Genomic DNA, 13,619 nt, shown 5'->3' on the forward strand with positions numbered 1-13,619 from the left:
GTTCCTTGTGGTCCTGGGCAGAGCAAGAGCCATACCAAGCTATGATACAACCAGAAAGAATGCTTTCTATGGTGCATCTGTAAAAATTAGTGAGAGTCTTAGTGAACATGTTAAATTCCTTTTTTTTAAAGTTTAAAGTAAAATAAAGTTCACTTATTAGTCACAAGTAGGCTTACATTCACACTGTAATGAAGTTAAGGTGAAAATCCCCTAGTCGCCACACTCCGGCGCCTGTTCGGATACACTGAGGGGGAATTTAGCATGGCCAATTCACCCAACCTGCACATCTTTGGACTGTGGGAGGAAACCCTCAAAGTCATGGGGAAAATGTGCAAACTCCACACAGACAGTGATCCAAGCCGGGAATTAAACGTGGGTCCCTGGTGCTGTGAGGCAGCAATGCTAACCACTGTGCCACCGTGCCGCCCCTTAGTCTTCTGAGAAAGTAGAGGTGTTGGGGGGCTTTCTTAACTATAGCATTGGCATGGAGGAACCAGGTGATCTGTTGGTGATCTGGACACCTAAAAACTTGAAGCTCTTGACCATTTCCACTTCATCCCCATTGATGTAGACGGATATCCTCCACTATGCTTCCTGAAGTCGATGACTATCCCCTTTGTTTTACTGACATTGAGGGAGAGATTATTGTTGCCCCACCAGTTCACCAGATTCTCTATCTCATTCCTGTACTCCGTCTCGTCATTGTTTGAGATCAGACCCACTACAATGGTGTCATCAGCAAATGCGAAAATGGAGTTGGAGCAGAATTTGGCCACGCAGTCATAAGTACACTGAGTAAAGTTATACCGCCATGGCTGTCTGCTAAAATATAAGGAAGGACAAGGAAATCAATTAATGGTGATGTAAATGTATAAAGTATTTCTGAAACTTTAAGTCACAGTTGCTGTGAAGACCTTTATCTTTTATTCTTCTCCCCACCAACTCCACATCACACATCATTTGATGCCTAAAAATAAGCATCTGCACCTCTCCTCTTCGAAGGAAGATACGCTGCTGTCTTTGGCAGCAGGAATGGCTTGAGATTGGACAACATGGCTGGAAGATTCACAGATTCATAGTTCCTTTGATGAAGCTTTGTAGGCTCCTCTTCAGCTGAGGGAGAACATTACTCCCCACATGTCACATAGGAAGAAGCATAGCAACCTCGAACGAAGAAAAGACCAAGGTTCTTCAAGCTCAAGATCTACTAAGCTGGTACTCCCACAGTGTAACGCTAATGAACAATTGGACATGGCAGTCATAGCAGTCAATCTATATCAATTATTCTATGAAAAGGTCCAGGCATGATGTGAGGAAAGCTTGAAATCAGGGTGGCACGGCGGCACAGTGGTTAGCACTGCTGCCTCACAGTGCCAGGGGCCTGGGTTTCATTCCAGGCTTGAGTCAGTGTCTGTGTGGAGTCTGCACATTCTCCCCGTATCTGCGTGGGTTTCCTCCGGGTGCTCTAGTTTCCTCCCCCAGTCCGAAAGATGCCCTGGCTATTGGCCATGCTAAATTCTTCCTCAGTGTACCCGAACAGGTGCTGGAGTGTGGCGGCTAGAGGGTTTTCACAGTAACTTCACTGCAGTAAGCCTACTTATGACACTAATAAAATAAGCTGAAGCTTAAAACTTTGGGTACCAAAGTTTACAATTATGTGTTCCTCCCAAGGATTGCTACATTTACCTTTCTGTTCCTTTCAATTATGTTACACACAATTGTATTACATTGTAAATGTGCCTTCTCTGTTCTTCCACTGGAGTTCTTCTTTATCTGCAGCTCTCCTTCATCTGCAGCTCTCCTTTGTTATTTACAAGAGTAGTTTCTTTATCTTTCTTCTCCCTGTGTGCAACATGGTTTTTGTTCATTAACTTCCTCCCTGTTAGTATTGCTTCCAGGTCAACTCCCACCAGGTCACTTGGACCAGTATTTCTTATTATTCATGAAAATCATAATTAATCCTTCACAATTAATGAAAAACTCTTAAAGATAATTTTCAAACATTCTTAAAGCCAATTGCAGGATGGTTTAGAGAAATTGAAAATGTTTCCACTGTGCTGCTCCAGGTCAAAGGTCATTACTGTGACCTTGGTAGCCACAGGATGTTTTGTCCATGCTCTACTTTGTGGCCTAGCTGTGATTCCAGTTCAATTACTATTATAACCGCCATAGTGAAGCATTGGTCCTTACACGGTCCTCCTCCACTAAACTGGCTAATGAAACGTGGTCCATGAAGGTCCACTTGCGGCATGGTGGCACAGTGGTTTGCACTGCTGCTTCACAGCACCAGGGACCCGGGTTCGATTCTCAGCTTGGGTGACAGTGCAGAGTCTGCACATTCACCTAGTATCTGCATGGGTTTCCACCAGGTGCTCTAGTTTTGTCCCACACTCCGAAAGGCATGTTGGTGAGGTGCATTGGCCATGTTAAATTCTCCCTCAGTGTACCCAAGTGTACCCAAGTGTGGCAACTTGGGGATTTTGGGGATTTTCACAGTAACTTCATTGCAGTGTTAATATAAGCCTACTTGTGACACTAATGAATAAATTTTAAACTTGCTGTGTGTGTGAAGACCATCTGTATAATGCCCGCTTCTTCCTCCTCCTTTTTTTCCCCAGCTCCTCCTGCTCATTCCAATCTTCTTTGCTCCTTCACCTCCTCTTCTCATCCCAAAGACAAACCTGACAACCAACCATGAGGGAATTAAACATTCGCAAGGCAGGGAACTCACAAAAAAGGTTCTTCCCAGGATTGAAAATCCACTTCACAACCTAGAAAAGTGGCCCAGATGTGGAGCAGAGAAATAACAACTAACCAGTTTGGAGAGGATCAGCCCTTTAATTAACACCTCTGCATGATCCTTCGTGAACATTTGTGGCAAGATTTGCTGGGTGAGTGTATGGGGGACTATCTTCACAACAGGTTCCTAATATCAGCATAGCAACCTTGTTCAATTATAATGAACAGATTTTTACATGATTCTGGAGTGTACCTTGAATGCAGTACATGCCTGCCGATGCTATATTTGTTCCCTGGCCACCTATCTCATGTTTGAATAGCGAGCAGAGGATGATCAAATTTCGAGACCTGTCACTCAGCTGAAGAACTAAATTTAAAAAACAAAGTGTAGGATAGTAAAACATTTAGATCTTATTTATGCAGATTTGCTTTTATTAAACCTTTAATTCTGTCATGTATCACACCCATAAAACAGTCACAAACTCTTCCAAAATCTTCTGTTCTTTGGATTCTGTCCAAGAGAGAATTCTTGTTTTATTGCTTGTGTTTATAATTCAATGTAATATTAATTTGTTTAGCTCTGCAATTTTTCACTCAAATGGATTTATTTCCCTCTTCACCTCAGAAAATGGTTCATCTAATTACACCCAGATTTCTCTTATTAACGGCGCCACCAATCTCTTTGCAGCATTCTAAGTCATCATAGTGTTGTTTTGTTGGAGATGCCGGGTGAGATTCTCTGGCCCCCTCAGCTGTGTGTTTCCAGCCGGCGGGAGATGGCGCATTGTTTGTTAGTGGCGGGATTCTCTGGTCAAGGGGAATTCCCATTGGCGTCACCCCATGCAGGCGGGGATGCATTGCCAGCGGGACCAGAGAATTCCGCCAGCGTGAACGGCCAGAGAATTCTGGCCGTCATCTTTTTAATGACCCATTTAATCGAGAGTCCTTCGAGTAGACATAAAATATTCCAAAGCACCATTGGAAAAAGGGCAGGGAAGCCTTCCTAGCCAACATTCATCCCTCAAACAAAACAGATTTTAGCCAGTTATTTTTTTCCTAGATGCTGTTAAGACTGTGTGCAAACTGACTGTTGATCAGTGAGTATACGTCAAGAGATTGCATGTGTAGTGCTTTTTTGGCACACCATGAAAATTTCTAAACACATTCTTTCTTTCAGTATGGAACTCACCTCCAAAGCATTAGACATGTATCTTTTAGTAGCTTTTCCCACACATAATCAGCAAGCTGTAGAAATCTGTGTGTAGACTTAGTTGATATTTATCAATATGATAATAATTCCTATTAGGTTTCTATTTAGTCAAAGTATTCTTCATTCTTAATGTCTCACCATCAACATCATAATTACTTAACTTCTGATAATATTTTTTCTTATTCTTTCTTTCACATCTCACCCCTGCTCATTGCATTGCTTATTTTTTGACTGTCTCCCAGTTGAAGACTACTGGGGAGAAACTGGGCCTCATTCTGTGGGAGCAGAATGGAGGGAGGGGAGACAAAGTACCATTTTCCCTCAGGTATCTCTCACCTCCCTACATCAGCTGAAAAATGTCTGACAACTTAATGAGATGTGTCATATTCACAGGTATCTGTTGGCCACTTGAAACAGATGATATACACTTTGAAAATGATGATGAGCGGTCTGACGCCTGAATTCAGAACTTTTCCCTGAACATTGTTAGGACTGAATACATTAGGCATCCGGTTTTTGGTTCACGTCTGAACCAATGATTCCTAAAGAGACCTCTGAGGTTGCTGTTGTCGACTTGGGTACAATCAAGACTATGGCACTGTAGTTGACTTGGGGACAATCAACACTATGGCACTAAGAGCACTCAATCTTCCAAGCTCTACTACTTGCACACAAGAAGAATACACATACAGTGGGATACACTGCTGGTGTTCTGTCGATTCACACAGGTAATTTCAGTTATAATTCATTACAGCAAATGAAAAACAAGCAACATTCTAATCCTTAATTTACATACATAGTCCACCAATCATAGCATAGCTTTTTGTCCTTTCTTATCCAATAGAAACCATCTCCTTCTAATCCATCATTAGCACAATATGTCACCATATCTTGTTTTTGGTATGAGTTCTTGTAATTGTTTTGGTTCATCCCCTGGCCATAACCATGGCTGGGAACACAGTGTTTAAGAAACTGACACAAGGCTAGGTTAGTCACTTCTCTGAATAAGCAACCTCTGACCTTACCCAGGTCCTGTCTGCACATTTCCATTCTTGCTGACACAGCTGTCTGCCATAGTTGCTGTAACTTAATTTCCACACTGCAACCATATAAAAAGTATTTTCTGTGAAACCTATCTGTGTAGAGTGTTTGGGGAGGTGTTGGAGGTGGGCGGTGTGGCGGGGGAGTGGTGGGGGGCTGCACACATATCCCTCCTGACTCCTCATGGGCTGTTGCTAGTCCATGCTAACCCCAGTCCTATTCAAGGATCAAACCCACTTCCCACATTCTTCAAAGGAAGACATTAAAGATGCAAAATGCTAGATTTCAATCAGCTGATCATCAGATATTCAAAATTCCCAGTGGAGGATGCAGTTGTGTCACCTCAGTGACACAACTCGGCATTGGAAGAGACACTTGACAATGATGCGGTGAAGGGAACTAGAGATGTGCAAAAGGCCAGAATTGGAGCAGCACCAAGATTTGGAGGGTTGTAGGACTGGAGAATGTTACAGAGATAGGGAGGGCAAGGCCATGATGGGACCTGAAAACGACTGATCCAGTACCCAAACTACCATGCTACCGTAAGCGGCTTTTAGAGGCAACCCATTAAGTCTCGGTTGGCTTTTTGGTCACACCCTTTCAGATTGAAAGTTACTATTGAAGGACTTGTGGATATAGTGTGGCTGCACTAAATTCATGTTTTGTAAAAAGGGGACACACAATAAATTGACCTTGCAACAAGTCAATTTACCTTTAGGTTACAGCCGTGTTTGGAATGAATGAAAACATGGTAAATGACTTCAATTCCATTCTGCATTTCTAGTTGACAGATCCAGATCTGAGATGGTTTGGTTTCCCTGTGCCAGGGAAGATGTGTGATAAGCAGTGAGCTCAATACTCTGACAAATGCTTGTGGATTCACTTCACTGATGGAAATTGTGCAGGACCTGAACAGGCCAGCATACCTAAATGATTGAAATGCAGCCAGAGTCGAATTTAGGGCTGTTTCTAACCCATGTTCCAGGGAAGGCAATGGCCTCGTGGTATTATCGCTGGACTATTAATCCAGAAACTCAGCTAATGTACTGGAGACCCGACCTTTCTCAACACTCCAGCCATGACTGTAACACTAAATTCTGTGTCCTCTTCTTTCCTTCTCTATGTACAGTATGCTTTGTCTGTATTGCACGCAAGTGACAATACTTTTCATTGTAAACTAATACATGGGACATCAATAATTCAAATCAAATCAAATCACAGAAGGTGGTGGAATTTGAATTTGATACAAATACCTTGAATTAAGAATCTAATGATGATCATGAAACCATTGTCGATTGTTGCAAAAGCCCATCTGGTTCACTAATGTCCCTTTAGGAAAGGAAATTTGCCATCCTTACCTGCTCTGATGAAGGGTCATCCTGACTCGAAATGTTGGCTCTATTCTCTCTCCATAGATGCTGTCAGGCCGGTTGAGTTTTGCCAGAAATTTCTGTTTTTGTTTCAGATTCCAGCATCTGTAGTATTTTGCCTCTGTCCTTACCCGGTCTGACCTACATGTGACTCCAGAGCCACAGCGATATGATTGATTCTCAACTGCCCACTGAAATGGCCTAGCAAGCCACTTAGCGAGGGATGGGCAATAAATGCTGTGATGTGGGGATACCGGCGTTGGACTGCAGTAAGCACAGTAAGAAGTCTCACAACACCAGGTTAAAGTCCAACAGGTTTATTTGGTAGCAAAAGCCACTAGCTTTCGGAGCGCTGCTCCTTCATCAGGTGAGTGGGATTTCAGTTCACAAACAGGGCATATAAAGACACAAACTCAATTTATAACCATTATTTTGTAAATTGAGTTTGTGTCTTTATATGCCCTGTTTGTGAACTGAAATCCCACTCACCTGATGAAGGAGCAGCACTCCGAAAGCTGGTGGCTTTTGCTACCAAATAAACCTGTTGGACTTTAACCTGGTGTTGTGAGACTTCTTACAATAAATGCTGGCCAGCCAGTGATGATGTGGAGACGCCGGTGCGGTGGACTGGGGTAAGCACAGTAAGAAGTCTCACAACAGCCAGCGATGCCCGTGTCCCGCGAATGAATTAAAATAAATATATGCCATTAGTTATGGATCCGATATCAGGCCATGACCAATTTTCACTCTAGCTCATTCCCACTTAGTTGCTTTTCTGTTCTCTCTCCATAGCTGGAATATGCATTTTCATGACCATAATTACACCCCTTTGCTCCAGCCAGTGGAACGCCTGCATGATGAACATAGCATTGGGGTTAGGACACTGAAAAGGCCTTTTTTTAAATAACTCCAAAGTGCAAGGAAAAAACAAGTTCAACTGTGGGCCTGCTAATCCAAACTTTGGAAATCAGTTCCAAAGGGAGCAGTCGTTAATCAGACCAAGCGACTCCTTCTAAATGCTGTGGGAAATCTGTTTGATTGATTGAGCAGGTTTTTACACAAGGGTGCTCTAAAATGTAAGGAAAGCACTTAAGCCAGACTGACACCTCCCCCTTGAACTATAGAGAAAGGGGGAAAAAATGCTTATCTTTGATCTGCCTGTATCTTGAAAGTGGCCCCATGAAACACTTTTTCTCCTTTGTTATGCACACAGACTTTTTAAAAGCCAAACTTTCAATTATACCTCATCCTTTTCCAATAAGGAGAACAAAACTAGCACCTGGCTGAGTACAAGCTAACTTTCCAGCCCAGTCACAGACTGGGAGCTAAAAACTGGATAAAACAGTGGGTGTGAGGATGACGATTTGGCACAGGGTGATTAGCCTGTGCAAGGTCGAAGTGATGCAGCCTTCATGCTGGTGAATCACCCCCACTATTCCGCTTTCAGCACTGAATGCGCTACATGTTCGGCAGGAGGTCCAGACCCGCGAGAGGCCAGCAGTATTTAAAGCCCGCCTGCACCTCTTAATGGGGAGGTGCATTCTGACTGCAGCAGGGAATGGGAGTAGCTGGGAAAGACATTTAGAGTTGGAAGAAAGCAGAGCAACTGAGCAGCAGGTCAGGGAGCGAGAGAGCTCCTTGGTTCTCAGGTCCAGTGCTGGAGGTCTTGGTGCAGGAGATGGAAAGGAGGAAAGAGGTAATCCTTCTCCCCATGGGGCCGGGTGGCTCTGCAGATGGGCACTGGTGTCAATGCTGTGAGTCTTTTTTCACCCAAAGGGTGTCCTGAGCCTGAAGCTCACTGCCTGAAAGGGCGGTAGAATCAAAAATCCTCATCACACTGCACTACAATATTAAATCCCTACAGTGCAGAAAGAGGCCATTCAGCCCTTGGGGTCTGCACCGACTCTCCGAAAGAGCATCTCACCCAGGCCCCCTTCCACTCTATCCCCGTAACCATGGCTGGGGGCCACATATTTTCCAAATTTGCCATGAACCCCTGGCTGGAGCTCGAGGTGTCACCCAGGAAGTATCTCACCATAGATACTCACAAAGGACTTTATGAGTACACTCCTTTGTCCTTTGGAGTGCCTTAGGGTTGCATCATTTTTCAAAATTTAAAGAAGACCATTCCTATAAATGATCTGCAAGCAGGGGCAGAGTGTAGCATAGCAAAATTTGAGGATGAAACAAAAATGGGGAGAAAGCAGGCAGTGAAGAGGAGATAATGATTTTACAGATGGATATAGATAGGCGAGGAGAATGGGCCAAAAATTGGCAGATGGAATGTGGGTAAGTCCATTTTGGCAGAAAAAATAGAAAGGCAAATTATTACCTAAATGGAAATCAGATTCAAAATGCGTCCAGGCAGAGGGATCTGGGTGTCCTTATTCATGAATCGCAGAAAGTCGGTATACAGGTACACCATGTAATAAAAAAGACAAATGGGATGTTGGCATTTATTGCAAAGAGACTGGAGTATTAAAGTAGAGAAGTGTAGTTGCAATTGTGTAGGGTGTTGGTGAGACCACATCTGGAGTATTGTGTCCCATTTTGGTCTCCTTATTTGAGGAAGGATGTGGTGGCATTGGAGGCAGTTCAGAGGAGGTTCACCAGATTGATTCCGGGGATGAAAGGGTTGGCTTATGAGGAGAGATCAAACAGTTTGGGCATATACTCGCTGGAGTTTATGAGGATGAGAGGGGATCTGATCGAGGTTTATAACATTTTAAAAGGGATTGATAAAGTACATGTCCTTTTATGGGGCAATCTGGAACAAGAGGTCACAGGTATAGTTTGAGAGGCGATAGATTTAAAAGTGAGATGAGGAGGAATTACTTCTTGCAGAGGGTGGTGAATTTGTGGAACTCTCTGCCCCAAAGCCCGATGGAGTCTGAATCGTTGAATAGCTTCAAGAGGCAGATAGATATGTTTCTAACAAAAAAGGGATGTAGGGAACAGGTGGGGAGGTGGACTATAGCATTCCGACGGACTCATCTTTCTGATTCACCAATGGACAAAAGACACACCAAAACTCAAAGTGTGTTAGATGAATATACAGGGATCCCCATTGACCTCCCATTATATTCAGATGGTCCCTTATCCAGATCTAGACTGGGTAAATTGCAAAGTCTCAAAATGACAAAAGCAAGATGTTTATCAAACTGACCACCTACCTTACTCGGAGAAGGTCTTTGGATTTGGTTATGCCTTTTAAACCAACAAGAATCAGCTTTGCAGAAGCAGAGAGACCACCGGAAAGCCAATAACCAGCTGCAGTCAACTAAGCAGCCAAGGTAATTAGCAGTTTGCTCTGGAAAAGTCCAACAGCCATATGCACTGATTAGAGAGTCAAGCTCCACTATTCTGGCAGGGAGTAAGGTGAGAAGATTCCACCCAAGAATGGAACCAACTGAGCCATGCCTGACATAAACCGAGTGAAGTTACCATGCCAAGCAAACTGAATGCCAAGAAATAGCAACCTGAATGCGATCAATAGCAGGTAATAAACGGAAAACAACCAGAAGATCTGAGCAAAACACTGGTTTTGAATGGTGGACTAACAGGAGCAGGAAGGACATGAACTTCCCCACTATGGTGGAGTTTCACATGTAAGTACAAGACACGGGGCTAAATTGTTTTCAAGCATCTTCAGACAAAAGCGCTGGATGAACATTCCTTCTCGACCTCCTCTTGTGGTTTCCATTATGAAGGATTCCTGCATCTGACCGATTTAGTTCATCCCCGATCACATTAAGAAGCAGATAACTATATCGGACACAGCAAAGTCTTTGGCCCTGACAACATCCTGGCTATGATGCTGATGACCCCCTGCGTTCCAGAGCTTGTCACTTCCCTACCCAGTTTATTCCAGTAGAAATATAATCCTGATTCCTACCCAACAATGTGAAGATTTCCTAAATATGTCCCACTCACGAAACAAAGAATGGGCTTGAAATACAAATTTTTGAGCAAAAGTGGTGTTGTTCAAGTGTAGGGGCTAAAAATTTGGGGAGTTGGTCAGAAAGGCTAGAGTTGTAGCCAGTCCAAAGTGTATAATGATAGAACTGGCTGCTGACAGGAGATCCCCAAAACTCCCAAAGTGGTGCATAGAAACATAGAAACATAGAAAAACTACAGCACAAACAGGCCCTTCGGCCCACAAGTTGTGCTGAACACATCCCTACCTTCTAGACCTACCTATAACCCTCCATCCTATTACGCTCCATGTACTGATCCAGGAGTCTATTAAAAGACCCTATTGAGTTCACCTCCACCACCACTGACGGCAGCCGATTCCACTCGCCCACCACCCTCTGTGTGAAAAACTTACCCCTAACATCTCCCCTGTACCTACCCCCCCAGCACCCTAAACCTGTGTCCTCTCGTAGCAGACATTTCCACTCTGGGAAAAAGCCTCTGAGAGTCCACCCGATCTATGCCTCTCAACATCTTATACACCTCTATTAGGTCTCCTGTCATCCTTTGTCTCTCCAAGGGGAAAAGACCGAGCTCCTTCAGCCTATCCTCATAAGGCATGCCACTCAATCCAGGCAACATCCTTGTAAATCTCCTCTGCACCCTTTCAATCTTTTCCACATCCTTCCTATAGTGAGGCGACCAGAACTGAGCACAGTACTCCAAGTGGGGTCTGACGAGGGTCTTATATAGCTGCATCATGTATAATAAATTGGAAAGAGAGTGACAAATCAACAATGGATGTTCTGCCTTTCACTTTAGAATTGCACCAGGCTTCAGTTAAGAGAATCTCAGAGGGTCTTGAGCACAAGAAATCTCGACTAACTCTTCAGTGCAATACTGAGAGAATGCTGCACTGGCGATAAGTGCCATCTCCTGGAAGAAACATTAAACTGAGGCCCTGTCTGCCCTCTCAGGAGGACGCAAAAGATGTCGTGGCATCATTTCGAAGGCGAGGGACAGGATTCTCCCATCTCGTCTGTGGCAGGACCTGTTGCGAGCAAGAATAGAAAATTTGGTGTTCCAGCCAAACTCCACTCACTTTCAACGGTCCCAGAAAATCCCAGCTGCTGAGGATGGAAGATTTCGGACAAGGAGTGTGTTATTCTTGGTGTCCTGGCCAATATTTATTCCTCAATCAACAGCTATTTTTTAATCTTATCATTATCATATTGCTGTATGTGGGACTTCCTATGTATAAATTGATTGCTGCGTTTTGAACATTACAACCATGACTACACTACAAGTACTTATTTGAGCGAAAAGCACTTTGCAATGTCTTGTGGTGATGAGAGCCGATATATAATTGCAGGTCTTTCCTTCTTGGTTCCTGATTCTGGCTGGTGCCACGTCTGAACCAGAGTTGGTCTCCCAGTCCAGAGATGATTAATGTACGTGGGATATACCAGACCATGAGTTTACAGATTGTGGTGGCGTACTGGTCTGTTACTGTTATGGTCTCGCTGTTGGAATTCTCCATCTGCTCTTCATCTGTTCACTTAACACAGTGGTAGTAACACACACTACACAACAGAATGTATCCTTACTGTAAAGGATGAGACCATTTCTTCACAAAGATTACGGGGGAGTCATTGGTATTAGATCTCCTGGGATTTTGTTTTGCACATTTATTACATATATTTGGCTGAAGTCATGCCAGCACGAGGATATTTGGATCCTGGTTGCAAGCAGAATTCCACAAGACTCTAAACTAGGTCATTGCTATTCATTAATGATCCAGACGGAGCTTAAGTAGAACCACTCTTAAATGTGCAAATGATAACAAAACTCTGCATGGAGTTTAGAAATTCAGATCAATTCAAAACAGATTCAGGGTTGATTTAGCGTCCATATGAAGAAATGCAATTGTGCAATTGTTCACACCATGCGGTTGTCCCTATTACATATAATGGAATAAGTAACAAACCAGAGTGTCATGGTAATCATTCATTATAAAAGCTTAACCGGTGCAAGGTTGCAATAGATTCAGTTGTACCACTAGGAGCACTGAGTACAAACCTAAACAAGGCTACATAAGGCTCTTATACATTCACACTTGGAGCTGTCCAGTTCTAGTGCTTGAACCTGGTGGAGGATGGTAAAGACTCTCTTGGTGTCAATAGCAATTGAGTCAGGGCAAAAGACAGGGATTGGGAAAGTGCACTGGCCTACTTTGCTGTGCATATGTGGACAGGACTGTCCTATATTTCGATAGGCACTTAAGCAAAGATTTTATTATTTAGTGCCTGCCTTAAAATGCATCCTGTTCTGATTCAGCAGTCTTCAGAATCTGACTTTGCATTTTCCTCTCTCAATGGATGTAACCTCACATCCTGACAGCATCCATGGAGAGAGAATGGAGCCAATGTTTTGATGACCCTGTATGAGAGCTAAAGACAGGGTATAAATCTCATCCTGTTTTCTTTGTCTTTAGCTCTGACGAAGGGTCTTCCTGACTCGAAACGTTGGCTCTATTCATTCTCCACAGATACTGTCAGACCTGCTGATATTTTCCAGCATGTTCTGTTTTTGTCTCAGATTCCAGCCTCCTCAGTATTTTGCTTTTATCTTTGTGTTTAACTCACTGCCACTTCTCTTCCAGAAACATTTATCCTTAAGAAGTGCTGCTGTTCTCTCTGACAGAATTTCTGTTTGTCTCTTTCACCCTATCCATCTTCATTGTTTTCCATTTACATCTCGGCCAATTACAGACCCCCCCTCACCCTCACTCTTACAGTATAAATCTTGTCCCATTTTCTATGTCCTTAGCTCTGACGAAGGGTCATCCAGACTCGAAATGTTGGCTCTATTCTCTCTCCACAGATGCTGTTAAACCTGTTGAGATTTTGCAGCATTTTCTGCTTGTATTTCAGATTCCACCATCTGCAGTATTTTGCTTTCATTCTCACATCCTCTTACAAAGACCAACGCCAAGGGACAAGTGTATGAAGATGTGTAGTATGTTACAGACTACCAGGAGGTTTGGTATCTTCATGAAACAAAACATCTACAGGTCCCTCATATCCTCAATCATCTTTCATTATTTAATTGAACGTCCCATCATACACCTCTGCTTCATTATCTTGCTGACAATTTTACTGTGTGGCTGCCTCAACAGTCAGGCTGAAGAGGACATCTGTGGCTTTTAAGGAAGTGCCTAGCCCTTTAAAGAGATGTAAATTAAAAGGGATCATGACTGTATCAAAGCAAAAATTATTCACCTGAATAATTTTAAGCTTGTATTTACAACTCAGAGGCACAATAATGGAATGAAATTCTTTTAT

The sequence above is a fragment of the Mustelus asterias genome, chromosome 10, assembly GCF_964213995.1.
Source record: "Mustelus asterias chromosome 10, sMusAst1.hap1.1, whole genome shotgun sequence".
Classification (NCBI taxonomy): domain Eukaryota; kingdom Metazoa; phylum Chordata; class Chondrichthyes; order Carcharhiniformes; family Triakidae; genus Mustelus; species Mustelus asterias.